Source organism: Sorex fumeus, unplaced genomic scaffold (assembly GCF_029834395.1).
Source record: "Sorex fumeus unplaced genomic scaffold, SorFum_2.1 ptg000003l, whole genome shotgun sequence".
In the NCBI taxonomy this organism is placed as follows: Eukaryota; Metazoa; Chordata; class Mammalia; order Eulipotyphla; family Soricidae; genus Sorex; species Sorex fumeus.
In genome coordinates this window covers 2311630-2327146 of record NW_026606060.1, presented here as the reverse complement: position 1 = coordinate 2327146, position 15517 = coordinate 2311630, and the positions used below count along the sequence as shown (strand labels likewise).

The 15517-nt window shown below is 39.6% G+C and overlaps 1 non-coding gene across 1 annotated transcript; it reads right to left on the bottom strand.

Moving 5' to 3' along the window:
• Window positions 1–14816: 14816 nt before the first annotated feature.
• On the bottom strand, window positions 14817–14973 carry LOC130029443 (U1 spliceosomal RNA). The gene has a single exon (XR_008793347.1). It is a non-coding gene; the product is annotated as a U1 spliceosomal RNA (small nuclear RNA).
• Between the last annotated feature and the right edge of the window lie 544 nt (window positions 14974–15517).

Here is a 15517-nt window from a genome sequence, read left to right as displayed (position 1 = left end):
CTGAATCCTTTTCGGAACCCAGCTTGCTCGCATGGTTGTCCTTCATTTAGTGTTCTGTTAATCCTATTTAGGATGACTCAAGTGAACAACTTGTAGATGACAGACAATAGGCAGATTGGTTGATAGTTGCTGATGGTGTAGATGTTTCCCTTCTTGTACAGTAGTACAGTCCTGCTGGTTTTCTATTGGGACGGAACCTTGCATTCAGACAGGTAGCGTCTGAAGAGTCGAGCCAATGTATTGATGAGAACCTGACGGCAGGTTCTTCAGGCATTCGGGTCTGACTTTGTCTGGACTGGGTGCTGTTCACTTCTTCATTACTGTCTATGTACCAGTAATGCTGTGGTAATTATGGAAAATGGCTAGGAAGTGTCTTACAATGTGTTGCGTGGCTGCTTTGCTGCTGTGTGGTCTGGAAAGTGGCGTGGAGTGTCGTGGCATTTGGGTGGTGGTGTTGTTGGCTGCCAGGGCTGAGTTCCTTGGGGCAGGGAGGGCTAACTCGCCCTACTCTGGGTGAGAGTTCCCCAAAGCCATGCCGCCTGACTCTGCCAGGCTGTTTTTACTCTGGGTGCCTCCAAATAAAAAAATATGTTAGAAAAATCAAAGATGTTGGTAAGAAGGACTTCTACTCCAACGACTTCCTGGGAAGCTTATCCACCTCAGCAGAGTTCTTATGAAATTCAGAGCATGAAGTCCCAAGTCCAGAGAATATTGCTTCATACAAGGATGAGCCTTTCCCCTCTAAGAACCAGGGGACAGTCAAGATTTCAGCATTATATAGAACTGAGCTGGTGCTTATTAACTCATTCCTTAAAAGAAATATGTACATCCACATGTATGCAAGTCTTTGGTTGGTATAGGACCTTAGGTTCCTTAGATGTGTTCTTTGTTCTTTCCTTCCTTAGGTCATTCCTTTCATTCTATTTTCTCCTCTTACACTTCCTGATCACTTAGACCTCCATCCCTTTCAACGGGTCTTACTCTGGAAATACAGAGAAGGAAGGGAAAGCAAAATTAATCATGTGAATCTTGATGAAACTCACAAAGGGGGGGGAGACCATTAAGTGTGTTTAAGACAGTCATACTGTTTTTAATAATACTAATAATTCAGTGGACATGGCTTCATGACATTCATGACTAGTGAGAAGGGTGAGGCTTAACTGTCAGTGTCTCACAGAGATGTAAGCCCAGTGATTTGGGAATCACAGAGGAAACTGTGCAATTATGGTCTCCAGTGTTTTTGCAGTTATTAGTCTAAGCACCACATGCCCACCCAGTGTTGCTGAGATAGGGTGTCAGTGGGTTAGTGTGTGTCTGACAGGGTAGTACCTAGGCTGGTGGTACTGTGCTACTCAGCATGGTAATTATGGGGCCAGGAGACATGTCCCAGGACTTAGGTTTATACAAGATGCCAGGAAGTGAATGAAAGACCTTGCACAAACTAGTCATGCTCTTTTCCAATCTCCCAGCTCTGATGTGCCGGTATGACTGATTTTCCAGAGATTTCTGGAAAGTGGAGTAAGGAATGGGACTAAGTGAAATCCCATACAAGTAAGTGGGTGGTAAGAAGTGCACAACTAGATGCCCACACATTGTCAAGAGCATTATGTTGTAAATCCATCCCAGGTGTACATTATACTCTCTCTAGAATCTCGCCAATAATAACAGTTTTAATGTGAGACCTTATCCTCAGGGATTTTAGCCACTATCAGTGTGAGGTGTTTTCACTGGAGCAACCTGATGATTGAAACTCTGCATGTGTCTTCACAGGAGAGTTTCCAAACTTCCTGGATTCCACAGATGTTGATGCAGAGCCTGAAGAGGTCTTACCTTGCTGAAGGCTCTCAGCTTTGTTGCTGGGAGGCTCACCTGAATCCTGATGTTTGTCTTTTTGATGATATTCCGGAATGCCCATGGCATTTCCTGCATATTGTTGTTCTCCTTCTCCTCTCATACTCTAAGGCTCTCTAAATTACTATCCTTGCTTGCAATTCAGATATTTGACTCTTTTCCAAGCATTGTTCCTCTAGATTTGTGCCAAAGTTTAACGCAGATTTGCTCCTACTATATACTTTTCTATTAAATGATCAGTAATTGTTTTTATTATCTACCTGGTGGGTGCTTGTGTTTATCCTTTTTTTCCCCTAGCTCTTCTCCTGTTTTGTAGAGTAAGGAGTTGAATTTCATAGTCAGATAGGATGGGTTTTATATCATATTTAATAATTATGTCCTTGAACATGTAACATATATCTGCTGAGTTTTAGTTCTTTGACATGTGAAATTTAGTTATGATAAAGGTAGTTTACTTAAGTCACTGCATAAGCTGCTGCAAATGCTCAATGACACAATGACCATAAACTCATATAATGACTAAGACAATCTAATTTTCAAACAATGTTTACTTGCTGTAGTAATGTTACCCACTCACATATAATGTAAAGACTTGGGAAACAGTAAAAACTGCAAAATAATGGCACACATCTATACAGCCATCAGAGATAAATTTGTAAATCCAACTTATGAAATATTTTGTGCTCAGAGATTTTTCTCTATCATGGGGAGGTTGTAGGAGCTACTGAGGAGAGGAACCAATTTGCATAATTTGATTCCTACTTCTTATTGGATAAAAAGGAAGATAGAAAAATAGTACGCTTGCAGGTAAGGCTTGCAGGTGGCTGACCCTAGTTCAGTCCCATGAAGCCTAACCAGGAGTGGTCCCTCAGTTACCCCTGAGGGCAGAGCCAAGAATGATCTCTGAGCACTGCAGGGTGTGGCTCCAAAACAAAAGAAAATGAAAAAAAGAAAAGAAAAGCTCAAGTCGCAGTCATGCTGACTGGCTATGCAGGAATGAGTTCCTGAATTTGTGAGACCTACCATCTTAGGATGCACAAATACAAAACACAACTGCATAATGCACTGTGGAAATTAAGTATGACACGCTATATCAGTTCTAGGCACATTAGCAGAGATTGAAAATGGTTTCACACTTAGACATTATCAATGGATGATAAATAGGGTTAATGGATTGTGACTGAAATACTCCTGCCCTCTTAAATCTTCCTGGTAGATTTTAAAACTGGCAAATACATATTCTTCATGATGGTTTGCAAAAATCTGTTACAATTCAATTTTGAGCTGCTTAGTACTGTGCAAAATATGCAAAATCCTGCTTATAGAAACATCCAAGCCCTGCCACTTAAAGCACACACACACACACGAATACACACACACATTCGTCTTTCTCACACACACACACATGCACACACACAATCTCTCTCTCACACACGCAAAAAATATGAAATGACACTTTAAATCATTTCACTTCTCAGAGACTTTTGAAGTCTTACACAATAGAGTTGGCCTTATGTTAATCTTCTTTTAAAAATAAAAACTAAGGTCAGAATTTTATTTTATATGATTATCTCAGGACACTGTTGCTCAGGGCTGTTCTTTGAATTGATTTGTGTTTGTGTTCACATCAATACAAAGCAGAAGAGGACTCTGAAACGATTGATCTTTTTCAATCCACTGTAATGTCCCCTACTTTGACAAGCTTATCCACAAAAGAGTCTAGTTCACTTGAGTTAAAGAAGGAATGTGACAAACCAGCTGAGACCATGATGCCATGGAGTGAGCAGCATTGCCAAATTTTAAAGGCTCAACAGAGGCATTTCATAAAGAGTTTTGTGATCTAGCTGTTTTTATGACGGTGCTCAGTAGTTACCCAATGCACTACCCTCTAGGGATAATGACACAGGAAAGCTTGCAGGAGTTCTGGCGATGGTGTCTCAGGGTACTAGATAATATCCAGGAACAAAAGATATCCGAGGTAAACAGTTTTCTGTGAGAGCTGGCCAATTCATGGCATTGAGGCTCTTAGGTAAGAGAGGAAACATGGGTGATGCATAGACATGGCAACCAAATCAAATCGGGTCTTAATAAGTTAAAATTGCTTCTGCAACTTTCCTAAAGATTATTACTCTTAAGGGGGAGGTAACCTGGAATACAAGCACAATCCTCTCATTTCTGTGTCCAAGTTTGGATCCCTAGCAGTGAAAAAAATTATATATCTGCATATATATGCATGTATTTTGTATATATACATACATATATGTGTATATATATACATATATTTTGTTTCTCTTGAGGGAGAATATATATACTCCTTTTCCTTGAAGAGAAAAAGAAAGAAAACCACTCTTTTGTAAACTAAAAACCTTGACATGGGAGTAGTTACTCCATTAGAGGATCAACATGGTATTGCTGCTCCAGGGAAATGTGCTTGAATATGATAAGAAAATCTAAATTCAAATTACTTGATTATTGGTTGTTAAGCTTTTTTAAAAAAATTCCTGTTTTGAGATATTCATTACCTCTTTTTAATCTACTTAGTAGTTGACTTTATATGTAAAGTCAGATGGAGAGGGCAAATTCTTAACTGTTCAGCTCTATACAGATGTCATATTATTTCCCTTATTGCTCATTAATATTTTAGGAGATAATCTTGGCAAGGTGAAGTTTCTTTCTCTGTACAAAGGGCTCAAGTCCAGATACCTGAAGTTTACTTGAATCCTGGTTGATGAATTGGGGAACCAAGGTCACCTGGGTCACATTCATCTCTTTCTTCAACATAAGTAATCTCAGAGCATCCATTATTTGTATCACTTGTCATCTCATTGCTCATCAATTTGCTCAAGCGGGTGCCAATAACATCTCCATTCATCCCTGTCAAGTGCTAGTGTGACACAATGGTGTCTGCTCGCTCCAGGAACACGAAGACCATCAATCCATTCCTTCAGGGTCTTGACAAAGAACTCCGACCATCTTGTAGGTGGGCGGCCACATGTTCTTTTGACGTCCTATGGAATCAAGTTGGTAATGGCCCTCAGTGAAAATAATGGGCCTCATTCCAGAGCATCCATACTTAAATAAAATCAAGACTTCTTAATTTATTTTCTAACAGTGAAGACTAATCAAATTTCAGTTAGTCTCGGGCTTTCCTTCCAAATGACAAGAATGGAATTCAAGAAGAGCCAGAGATCAGTTGGGCTCATGTACCAAGACAAATTCAGTGTCTTTGAATTTTTTAATGGACTTGAACAACTATATTCAGGTGCTTTCAGTTGTAACTAATAGTTACAACTTGATTCCTGGGGACCCTTGTAAGCAATGACACTAATACAAAACAAAACAGAAAACTTTCATCCATTCTTCTCACTTCAGGAAGAAAGATGACTTTAATACATTTCTTTATAAAGCCCAAAAGACACAATCACAGAGTTTTGAAAATAATATTAAGAAATACATACTTAAAATTATTCCCATGTCCTAATAAAGTCAAAATATTGTCAAAACCAGTGACATCCATATGCCAACATTTGGAAACCATTTATATGGATGCCTCCAGGACATTAATCCTCCGAGACATCTCATAAACCCAATTTCTCCTTGACTTCTTTCCTTCTATGTCTAAGTAGCTATGCCATATTCAGAATAAATAGGGACAGATGAGACTATAAAACTCATATTCCCAGAAGCTAGTAACCCTTCATATGGCACTTCCTGGAATAATTTATTTCTCATTGCACTGGGCATTTGACAGACACACATTCTCCCTTGTATGTCTTTCATTACAGACATAGAAGGCAAACCACTCAGGATAATGGAATAAAGTACCACATTAGGACCTGTAAGCATATGTGCATTTATTCATAACAATGCTGAAAAGAATTTAAGGCGTTTAAATCAATTGCACATGTATTCACCATATAATTTAATTAGCACTTATGGAGGCACCATAAGAGCTCCTATTACACTGTTTCCATTACAAATAATTAAAAAAAATACTCATAGCATTTGGGATGTATTCTCTTTGTGCTTACAAGAGGGCAATTTGCTTAAAAGCTTCACTGACGTCATTTATGCAACAGCTATTTGTCACTTATGAAAAAACAATAGTTAGATCTTTTACTAAAGGAAGTCGGTTTGTCATTGCTATATTTCACATTATTTAAAAGTATATAATAGCCGGGGGTCAGGGGTGACGAAAACCTCATGGGAAGGGGGGCGTTCTGGCCCGTCCTTCACGCCCTACTGAGGTCACCAGTTTCCCCCCATGAGCGGCTCTCCGGCACGGCCACGGCCCCAGAAGCACAAGGACTTAATGCAGAAAACCAGCAGCTTGGAGCAGTAAAGCGAATGGACTATGCCTTAATCCATGCCTTCATGCCTGCCCGGAGGGGAAAGGGTGTTGCCCCATTCGCCCTCTCCTCTCTGGAAAGAAAGATGGTGGCACGGCCACGACTCCAGAGCACAGAAACCAATCTCTTAATTATCTAACTTTTAGCAGAAATACTTCCAGGGTTAGTAAGTAAAATAGCAGAAATCCAAAATCGCACGGCCGCTATTGTGGCCTTGTGACAACATTTAATTCTTGAACCCAGCTGTAGAAAGCAAATCATTTCACAACGCTTTTTCAGCATGTCTGATTTGAGGGGGGGTAAACTCTAAATAATAATGGTGCATCTTTTATCGAAACAATGAGTCTAGTCAAAGTAGATAGAGTGTTAACTAGAACTCATCTGCCTCACAGGAATTGGGAGGGGTGGAGGTGGGGTTTTATTGGGGTTCGTGGTAAAAAATAAGTATTGGTAAAGGGAAATGTGTTTGATATTTGCATGACTGAGACCTAAACCTGAAAGCTTTGTAACTTTTCCCACAATGATTCAATAAATAAATAAATTATTAAAAAATAAAATAAAATGACTTTTCCATAAAAAAATTATATATAATTTTGAATCTGTCCTTTCCATTAAACTTAATATTTATTAATGAAAAAAGTATATAATGAAGTCAGTAGAGTTAGATATTCACTATCTGCTAAAATGGTGCAACTGATTAAAAATTTAAGGATAAACATCTGAAGAATAATAACCTCCAACAATAACAATTATCATCATTTATTGATAATTTATAGGTTGCTGGATATGCAACAAGATAATATGAACAATACCTCCAATTCTAATAAACAACTTGAATTCCTCCAAATAATGACCAATGTACTCATAACTAATAATTGTTTTTTTATAAAAATTGACAGAATCAAGTTACAGGCATTAGGGAATAAACTCTTTGAATGTCCTGCACCTGTTTTCAGTACAAAATGTTTTTTTGAATTTAGAGTAAACAAAAGGTAAAACATACAGAGTCATTCTTTTACATGATTGCCTAGTAAGTGCAAAAGGAGTCTAATCTACCATAATACTGCTATCTGACATGATCTCATAAAAATTTAACTGAATTCAGACCTGCTAAATTTTTCCAACTTATATCACAAAAGATTTTTTGCTTTGTATATTTTTGAGTACTCTAGTGTTAAACAAAAGTGGGTATGTTCCAAAGTGTTTTTTTAAACAAAATATCTTTTTCTTCTCTACAATCAAAGACAATGGCATAACGGGAGACCACTTCAAATATATTATGAGGGGACCTCAACTCTACCCAGTAACTCTGACCTTGAGATAGTCTAGAAATAGGTTCCTTACCCATTAAATAGAACAAAGTTTACCTTTCCTAATACAGTTTTTAGTAAATAAAAAAATCACAGGGAAAACAACACTGGAATTTTAAATATGAATATTTTAAACCCTTTAAAGTAGACATGTATAGAATTCATTGAAAAACATCTGTCATGTATAGAATTCATTGAAAAACATTTCTCAGAATTCATCTTAAGTCTGAGAGCAACACCAGAACTTCTGCCATTCTATGTTTCTAAAACTGTCCTTTATGTTGTTGGAAAATGAGAATTTTGATATATTTGTGAATACATTTGCCCCAAGAATAGGACTATACCTGGGATTCACTCTATCATACTATGTAAACACCATTGGAATAGATAATGTTTATTCTAGCTGGTATAAATTGAGTCATAGCATCAGGAGAAATGTTCATATTCCCTTCTAGAGAGGATCTGGGTGGAGGATGCTCAGCCCCGATCCGAGCAGACTTGGAGATCTCAGCCCCGGGACCCGCATGCCTTTGTTCCTCTGCCAGTACATTCATGCGTGTGGAGAGTGGTCTCAGCATGGTTGTGGCTGGTTCTGGAGGTCTTCGACTGCCAGGAGCTCTGGTCTGGGCGGGGAGGGAAACTCAACCTGCCTCCCCCTCAAGGGGCCCCGGCGAGGACAGCCAGGTGTGGTTCAGTGCTGAGCATCCGCCATATTCCAGTAGGCAGGGGTCGCACCCAGATCCTCCATATTCCAGTAGGCAGGGGTCACACCAACCAACTGGCCCCTTGGCGCCGTGTAATCCCATCAACAGCCAAGACCCAGAGACTATAAAACCCAGCTCCTGGAAGAGAACAGCACAGGGTCTCCTGCCCCCGTGCCTTGCTGTCCTCACCGGGGCCCCTTGGAAGGGGGCGGGTTGAGTTTCCCTCCCCGCCCTGACCAGAGCTCCTGGCAGCCGAAGACCTCCAGAACCAGCCACAACCATGCTGAGACTACTCTCCACACACATGAAGGTACCGTCAGAGGAACAAAGGCATGAGGGTCCCTCCCAGGGCTAAGATCTCCAAGCCACACCCACCAACTGCCCCCGGCGCTGTGTAATCCCATCAACGGCCAAGACCCAGAGACTATAAAACCCAGCTCCTGGAAGTGTGCAGCCGCATTCGTGGCCGCACGACATGTTATTATCTCATTCTTATTTTAAACAAACTGGCAGGCTACCGAATTAACCTGCCCACATGGCAGAGTCTGGCAAACTCCCCGTGGCCTACCTAAAATGCCAAATACCAGTAACAATGATGGGTCTCATTCTCCTAACCTTGAAAGTGCCTTGAATATGGCACTTTTTAAAAAATCAGGGCTAGGACGAAGGAGACTGCTCGAGGCAATCAACGAACAACAGGATGATTGTGATCATAATCGTGATCCTTCTAGAGAATAACAATAAATTAGGCTTATGATGTTGCTGAAAATTTCTGCAAAAACAGATTGCTTTTTGGGGAGAAAGTGACAATGCAGTGGGTGGGGTGTTTGCCTTGCATGCGTCCAAGACATGTTTGATCTCTAGCATCCCCCATGGTCTTCCGAGCTCATCAGAAGTAAGCCCTAAGAGCACTGGATGTGGCCCCCAAATAAAAAACAAATAAAAACAAAAAAGTGCTTACTTATTTAATTTACACATAAAATTACTGCACTGTTTTACAACATTTCCAAGTAATGACCAAATGACTGTGGTGGATTCATAGTTATTATGTCCATATACTCCTTCATGGAAACACCTTTTTGTCCTAGATCTCAATGTTTGCACTGGTTTCTTCAACCAAAAATTTATTTATCTGCCAAAGCATCATTCTTCTAACTGGGCAACACTGATGAAATCTGATAGAAGCATAAATAATGGACATGGATCATTCAGGTCTGCTCAGGGCAAGTCCAAGGAAAACATCAGCCACAAAAAAAAACCCTCCAGGAATAGATTAGTTAGATGCCAATCATAACCCACAGTTTTATTCTTCTCATTCTGCTATTCATAATTCTCTTCAGAGATATTATATATATATATATATATTACTTACTAATAAAGTTTCTCAATTTCAAACTCCATCATAAACATAAAACCCTACCCATGAAAACTGTTCCACAGAACACTGACTGATATGGTAAAAGTTCTAACGGTCTAAAAGGAAAGCCTCTTCAACAAGTGGTGCTGGAAAAAGTGGTCAGCTTCATGAAAAATAAAAAAATAAACTCAGTCCTCTTTCTACTGCCATGACTTTTATATCATACCTAAATAAGGTACAGAGAGGAAAATGTAATAGAACTTCCCATGACACTGAAACTAGTCATTTTCATGAATGAAACACCACTGAGAAAACAAGTGCAAGCAAATATAAACAACTGGGACTACATTAAAATAAGAAGCTCCTGCACCTCAAAGGAAATAAAGACCAGGATACAAAGACCAGCCCACAGGATAGAAAAAAGTTGGGGAGAAGAAATGAATAAAAAGTTTTTCAAAGAAGAAATACAAACGGCCAAAAGGCACATTAGAAAGTATTCTACATCACTAATTATCAGGGTGATGCAAATCAAAAGAACAATGAGGATCATCATCATCACAGAGAATGGAATACATCAAAAACAACAACTAGTGCTGGTGTGGATGTGGAAAGAGAGTTTTTATTAACTGGATGTGTATGCATGTGTGCGTGCATGTGTGCATGTGTGTGCATGTGTGTATTGTGGGTGTGTTTGTGTTGCTGGTGGGAATGCCGATTGGTCCAGCCTTCCTGAAAAACAGTATGGACATTGCTCAACAGATTAGAAATTAAGTTTCTATCTGATCCAGAAATACTGCTCCTGGAAATGTACCCTAGGGGCCCAAACACACAATGCATAAAAGTGCAGAATGTACTTCTACGTTCATGGAAACACTATTCATAATGACAAGTAACTGGAAACAACCCAAGTGACCAAGAACCAAAGAGTAAATAAAGAAACTGTGGTATATCTACACAGTGGAATACTACACATCTCTTAGGAAAGTAAAGCCATAATATTTGGTTATATATGAATGGACACAAAAAGTATCATGTTAAATGAAAATGAGTCAGAAGGAGAGGGATATAGATAGAATGATTGCACTCAGTTGTGGGATATATATATATACATATATATATATATACACACACATATGTATATGTATATATATTTAAAAAACAACCCCTCCCTACTCTCCCTCCCCTTCGCCTTCCTCCCGTCCCTCCCCTCCTCTCCTCTCCTCCTCCCCACTCCCTACCCCACTTCCTCCTCCCCCTCCCCCCACCCTCTTCTCCCTCCTTCTATTTTGTGATCACTCTGGTAGTGCTCAGGGATTAATCCTGAACTTGTACTCAGCGATCACTCAAAAAATGCTTGGGGATACCAAATGGGATGTCAGGATCGAACCTTGGCTGGCCACATGCAAGGCAAGGGCCCAACAGTTGTGCTATCTCTCCAGCTCCATCAGCAAATTTTGTTCTAATTGTGTGATCATTGATTAGATGTGTCGATTAAATCAAGTCAAAGAAGGAAAGGAAATATTGAACACCTTTGTGGTAAGCTTTATTATTCCTGAAAACTGGCAACAAAGGATGCCTCATTGACTATGAGAGTTGTAGAAGCCTACTGAGCATCTGGTTATCTGAAAAAAATCAGATATTACCAGAATTTTAGTGATAGCACAGCGGTAGGGCGTTTGCCTTGCACACAGCCAACATGGCCGGCCCGAGTTCAATTCCTCCGCCCCTCTAGGAGAGCCCAGCAAGCTACCGAGAGTATCTCGCCCACACAGCAGAGCCTGTTAAGCTACCCATAATGTATTCAATATGCCAAACACAGTAACAACAAAGTCTCCAATGGAGACGTTACTGGGCCCGCTCGAGCAAATCGATGAACAACAGGAGGACAGTGATCCAGTGATCCTTATGTAATTTGGATTACATATTACAGTCTTTTTATATATATGTTAAGGTTTAATCATTTAATCTGTATTGCTTTTTGGATTTGTTTGTGGGGCCACACTCAGTGGTACTCAGGGGTTACACCTGGCTCTGCATTCTGGGATAACCCCTAGCTTGCTCATGGGGCTTTATGGGATGCAGAGGATTGAACCCAAATCCACTGTATCAAGGCAAATCCACTTCCAGCTGTACTATTGCTCCAGCCCCAAGACAGTAAATAGTCATAAAACATAATACAATTAACTTCTCAAGATGGCAATACATGTAATATTCACTCTAGGAACTAAAGTCACAATAGGGGAGGTTTCATAAAAATTCTAAGTACCAGAAAAATAAAATAATAATCTCAGTAAGTTTTGAGACTCTTTAAAAATAAAAAGAAAGAGATTTGAATTTAATTGGACATTTTCTTCTGAATATTTTTACTGTCATATAAACCAAAATTCACAATTTATTTATAAAACATGCTTGTGAGTCATGGCACTGTATTTAACAAATGAAAATTGTTATGGACTAAATTGTGTTTCCCCAAATCCATAATTTTAAGTCCTAATCTCTAATGTAACTATTTAGGTTAAATGAGATCACAAAGGTAGGGATACAAACTTGAAAGGACTGATGGATATACATGCACGCATGAGAAAGAGAGAGAGAGGAGAAAGAGAGGGATACAGAGGGAGAGAGAGGAAAGAGGAGAGAGACAGAGAGAGAGGAAAGAGGAGAAAGAGACAGAGAGAGGAGAAAGAAAGAGAGAGAGGGAGACAGAGAGGAGAAAGGAAGAGAGAGAGGGAGACAGAGGGAGAGAGAGAGAAGAGAGGAGAGAGATAGAAAAAGGGAGACAAAGAGAGAGCAAGAGAGAGACAGAGAGCAAGAGAGAGGAAGGGAAAGAAGATGAGAGAGTATGAGAGACAGAGAGGAGAGGGGGAAATGGGGGAGAGAAAAGAGAGACCAGAGAGAGAAAGGGAGAGAGGAGAGAGGGAGAGAGAGGGAAGAGAGATAGAAAGAAGATGAGAGAGAAATGAGAGAGGGGAGGCAGAGAGAGGAGAGAGGAGAGACAGGAGAGAGAGATGGGGAGAGAGGAGAGAGACAGAAAGGAAGAGAGAGAGACAGGGATAGAGTGAGAGGAAGGGAAAGAGAGTCTGAGAGAGAGGAGAGATAGAGATAGAGATAGAGAGAGAGAGAGAGAGAGAGAGAGAGAGAGAGAGAGAGAACCGCAATAGAGCTCCTTGTGCAAGGCAGGGCCCTGTGACTACACAGAACACACCATGAGAGATAGTGATGAGTAAGGAAGAGGCCATCATAAACCCAATCCACTAGCACCTTGATCTCACACTTCCCAACATCCAGGATTGGGAGAAAATTGCTTTGTCATAAAATTCATCAAGCAAGCCAGACTATGTCACTTTGTTTCGACAGCCTGAGTTGGTAAGACAGAAGTTATGCCAAAGAAAAGGCATCCTCTTCCCTGTCTGTTTGGCCAGAAACAGCAAACACTGGCAAAACCCATGTCAAGGGAGGGGATGGTCCAAAGGCATCACCGTGTGTGTGTAGGATAGGGTTGAGAGAGAACATGCACATTTCTATCACTTTAGTTTCATATGCCAAATGTCCTTGATTATGATATACTTATAATTTTATAATCCAGTTAGAACAAAATGAACGTGTTGGGTGAGAGACATACGGGAAGTATTTTTTCAGCAGGAGCAAAGACCCTACAGAACATGTCCGGTGGCATGGAGGATGCAGCAGTGTAGGGTGAAAACGGATGATACAATCTTTTGGTTTAAATAAGACAGAGCAAGTAAAATGAACAGAAGCCACTGAACCTAAATGCAGAGCTTCATTTACATAGAAACAGGAACAATTTCTTGTTGAAGAAATGTCAGTTTTCTATAAATACGGAGGTTCAGTCATTACCGCTAGAATTATTCATGATACTATGATTCAAAACAAGACAAATATACCGGGCCAACATTAGGACTCCAATCCCCAAAAAGGCCTTTCATGTACTTTTCAAAACTGGCTTTGTCCTCCAAAAATAGAAGTTTGCTGAGTATGTGATAAGGTCAGAAAATTTTTTTAAAAATGAGCTCATTATTTCCCCAATTTCAGTGAGCAAGTGAGCGAGGGCTGGCTTATATGTCTACTCGGGGCCTTTTATTGGCTTGCATATATTCTCATATCATTAATTCATTTAAACTACAGTCTGGTGATAAATAAATATTAAGATCTAAGTTTTCATTAAATTGTCTGTTGCCCTAGTGACCTATTAGTAACTCTTCTTCTTTCTATTCTTTGTGCTGTGTTAGATGTCCACTTTTTTTTTTGCTCTAAGAACATTTATTTATTTATTTATTCTTAAAATTTTTATTAGGGAAACACCATGAGGTACAGTTGTAGAATTTTTCCTACTTAAGTACACTATGATTTTTCTGTACATGTGTGTACATGCATGAATGTGCATATGCAAATACCAATGATCATTATTATATTTCTCAATGTTCAAGTAGACTTTGGAAAGCGAATTTTGTTTCTGGATAGTTTTGTAGACTGTTCTTTTCATCATTTCTTTATCCTCATTGGATTTGTTCTAATAAGAAACTTCTAGTAGAGAAATTATATGTCTGGTTGGCTTCTTTCTTGTTTGATCCCACATTTGTTCACAGGTGATAATATTTGCCTTTGATGATGTTTATTCCAAATTAGTTCAGTTATAGATACTTATTTGCATTTACTTTAGAAACAATTTTAAAATTTTCTTATTTTATCATAACATACTGAGTTATTTCACATTTCAGCCTCTAAAAAATTTATGATGGTTAAATCAAACTAATAATATACATAAACTTCTTTTTCAAGTATATACATGACATATTCTTTGACAAATATGATCTTAAGACATACATATCCATAGCAAATTTAAAATCAGATTTGACTCTATGACATTTTATGAACATAGACTTGATAGTCTTAAAAATATATCTTAAAAATTTACTGAGTAGAAAAATGTAAATGAGAAAATGATGCTTTTTACTATCAAGAAATGTTAGTACTTTGAAATATTTGTAAAATAACAAAAATGGGGCAATTTTTAATTTGTTTTATGCAAAATTTGATCTTGGCAAGAACTCAATGCCACATGGAGCCTCAGGTTGTTCAGTATCATTTAAGATATTACCACTCCCAGAAGATATTTGCATTTATAAAAGTGAACTTGTTTCACAAATTTCCACAGAAAACAACCTCTAAAAGTGAAGAGTGATGTATTGCAAGAGAATTTGGGGGAAAGAGGAGAAATTTATTTTGCATTTATTTTAACAATCCGGTACCACAAATTATGCAGTCGAGTTTCCCACATTTGGGGAAATCGCAGGGGTCAGCACATCCCAAGTGCAATGGACGGGCCTCACCCTGGGAAAACCACCTACGTGATCATGGTGTCTCCCCTGCCAGGTAAGCCTGCGACCTTAGAGTTCCCGGGGAGAGTGAGGGGAGGAGCAGGCCCTGCAGCTCTTCCGCAGCTTTGAGTGCTTTAGTGCGACAAACTCGAAGAGCATGTGTTTTTATTGCCGTCAGAATTGTGTCTTTGTAACAGTGGGAGCTCTCCCTGGAGAACAGTTTGTTAACGGTTGCTTTCAAGTGCTAGGGGTGGCATCCAGAATCTACAGGTGCAAGGCGAGTGTTCTTCCTCAATTGTCTTCAGGCTCTTCAATTTGAGTCATAGGCTTTTCCAAAAGACTAAAATTTGTCTGATGTCTGTGTGGTCTCGGCAGGGCCTTTCCAGCTGCCTGGTTTCCCGAACTTTCCCGTGTCCTGGTGGCTGTGATGTGGGTTAGTGATAAGGTCACCCGCGCCTTGTGTGAGTTTCCCCAGCGCATTCAGAGACCATCTCCAGATGGAGCCTGGGTATCCTATTCAAGGTTTCTCTTGTATGGCTCGCGATTCTGAATCCGTCTAGGCCCACAGCACAAACTTTTCTCTTGCTGACTCATCCAGCAGATATTT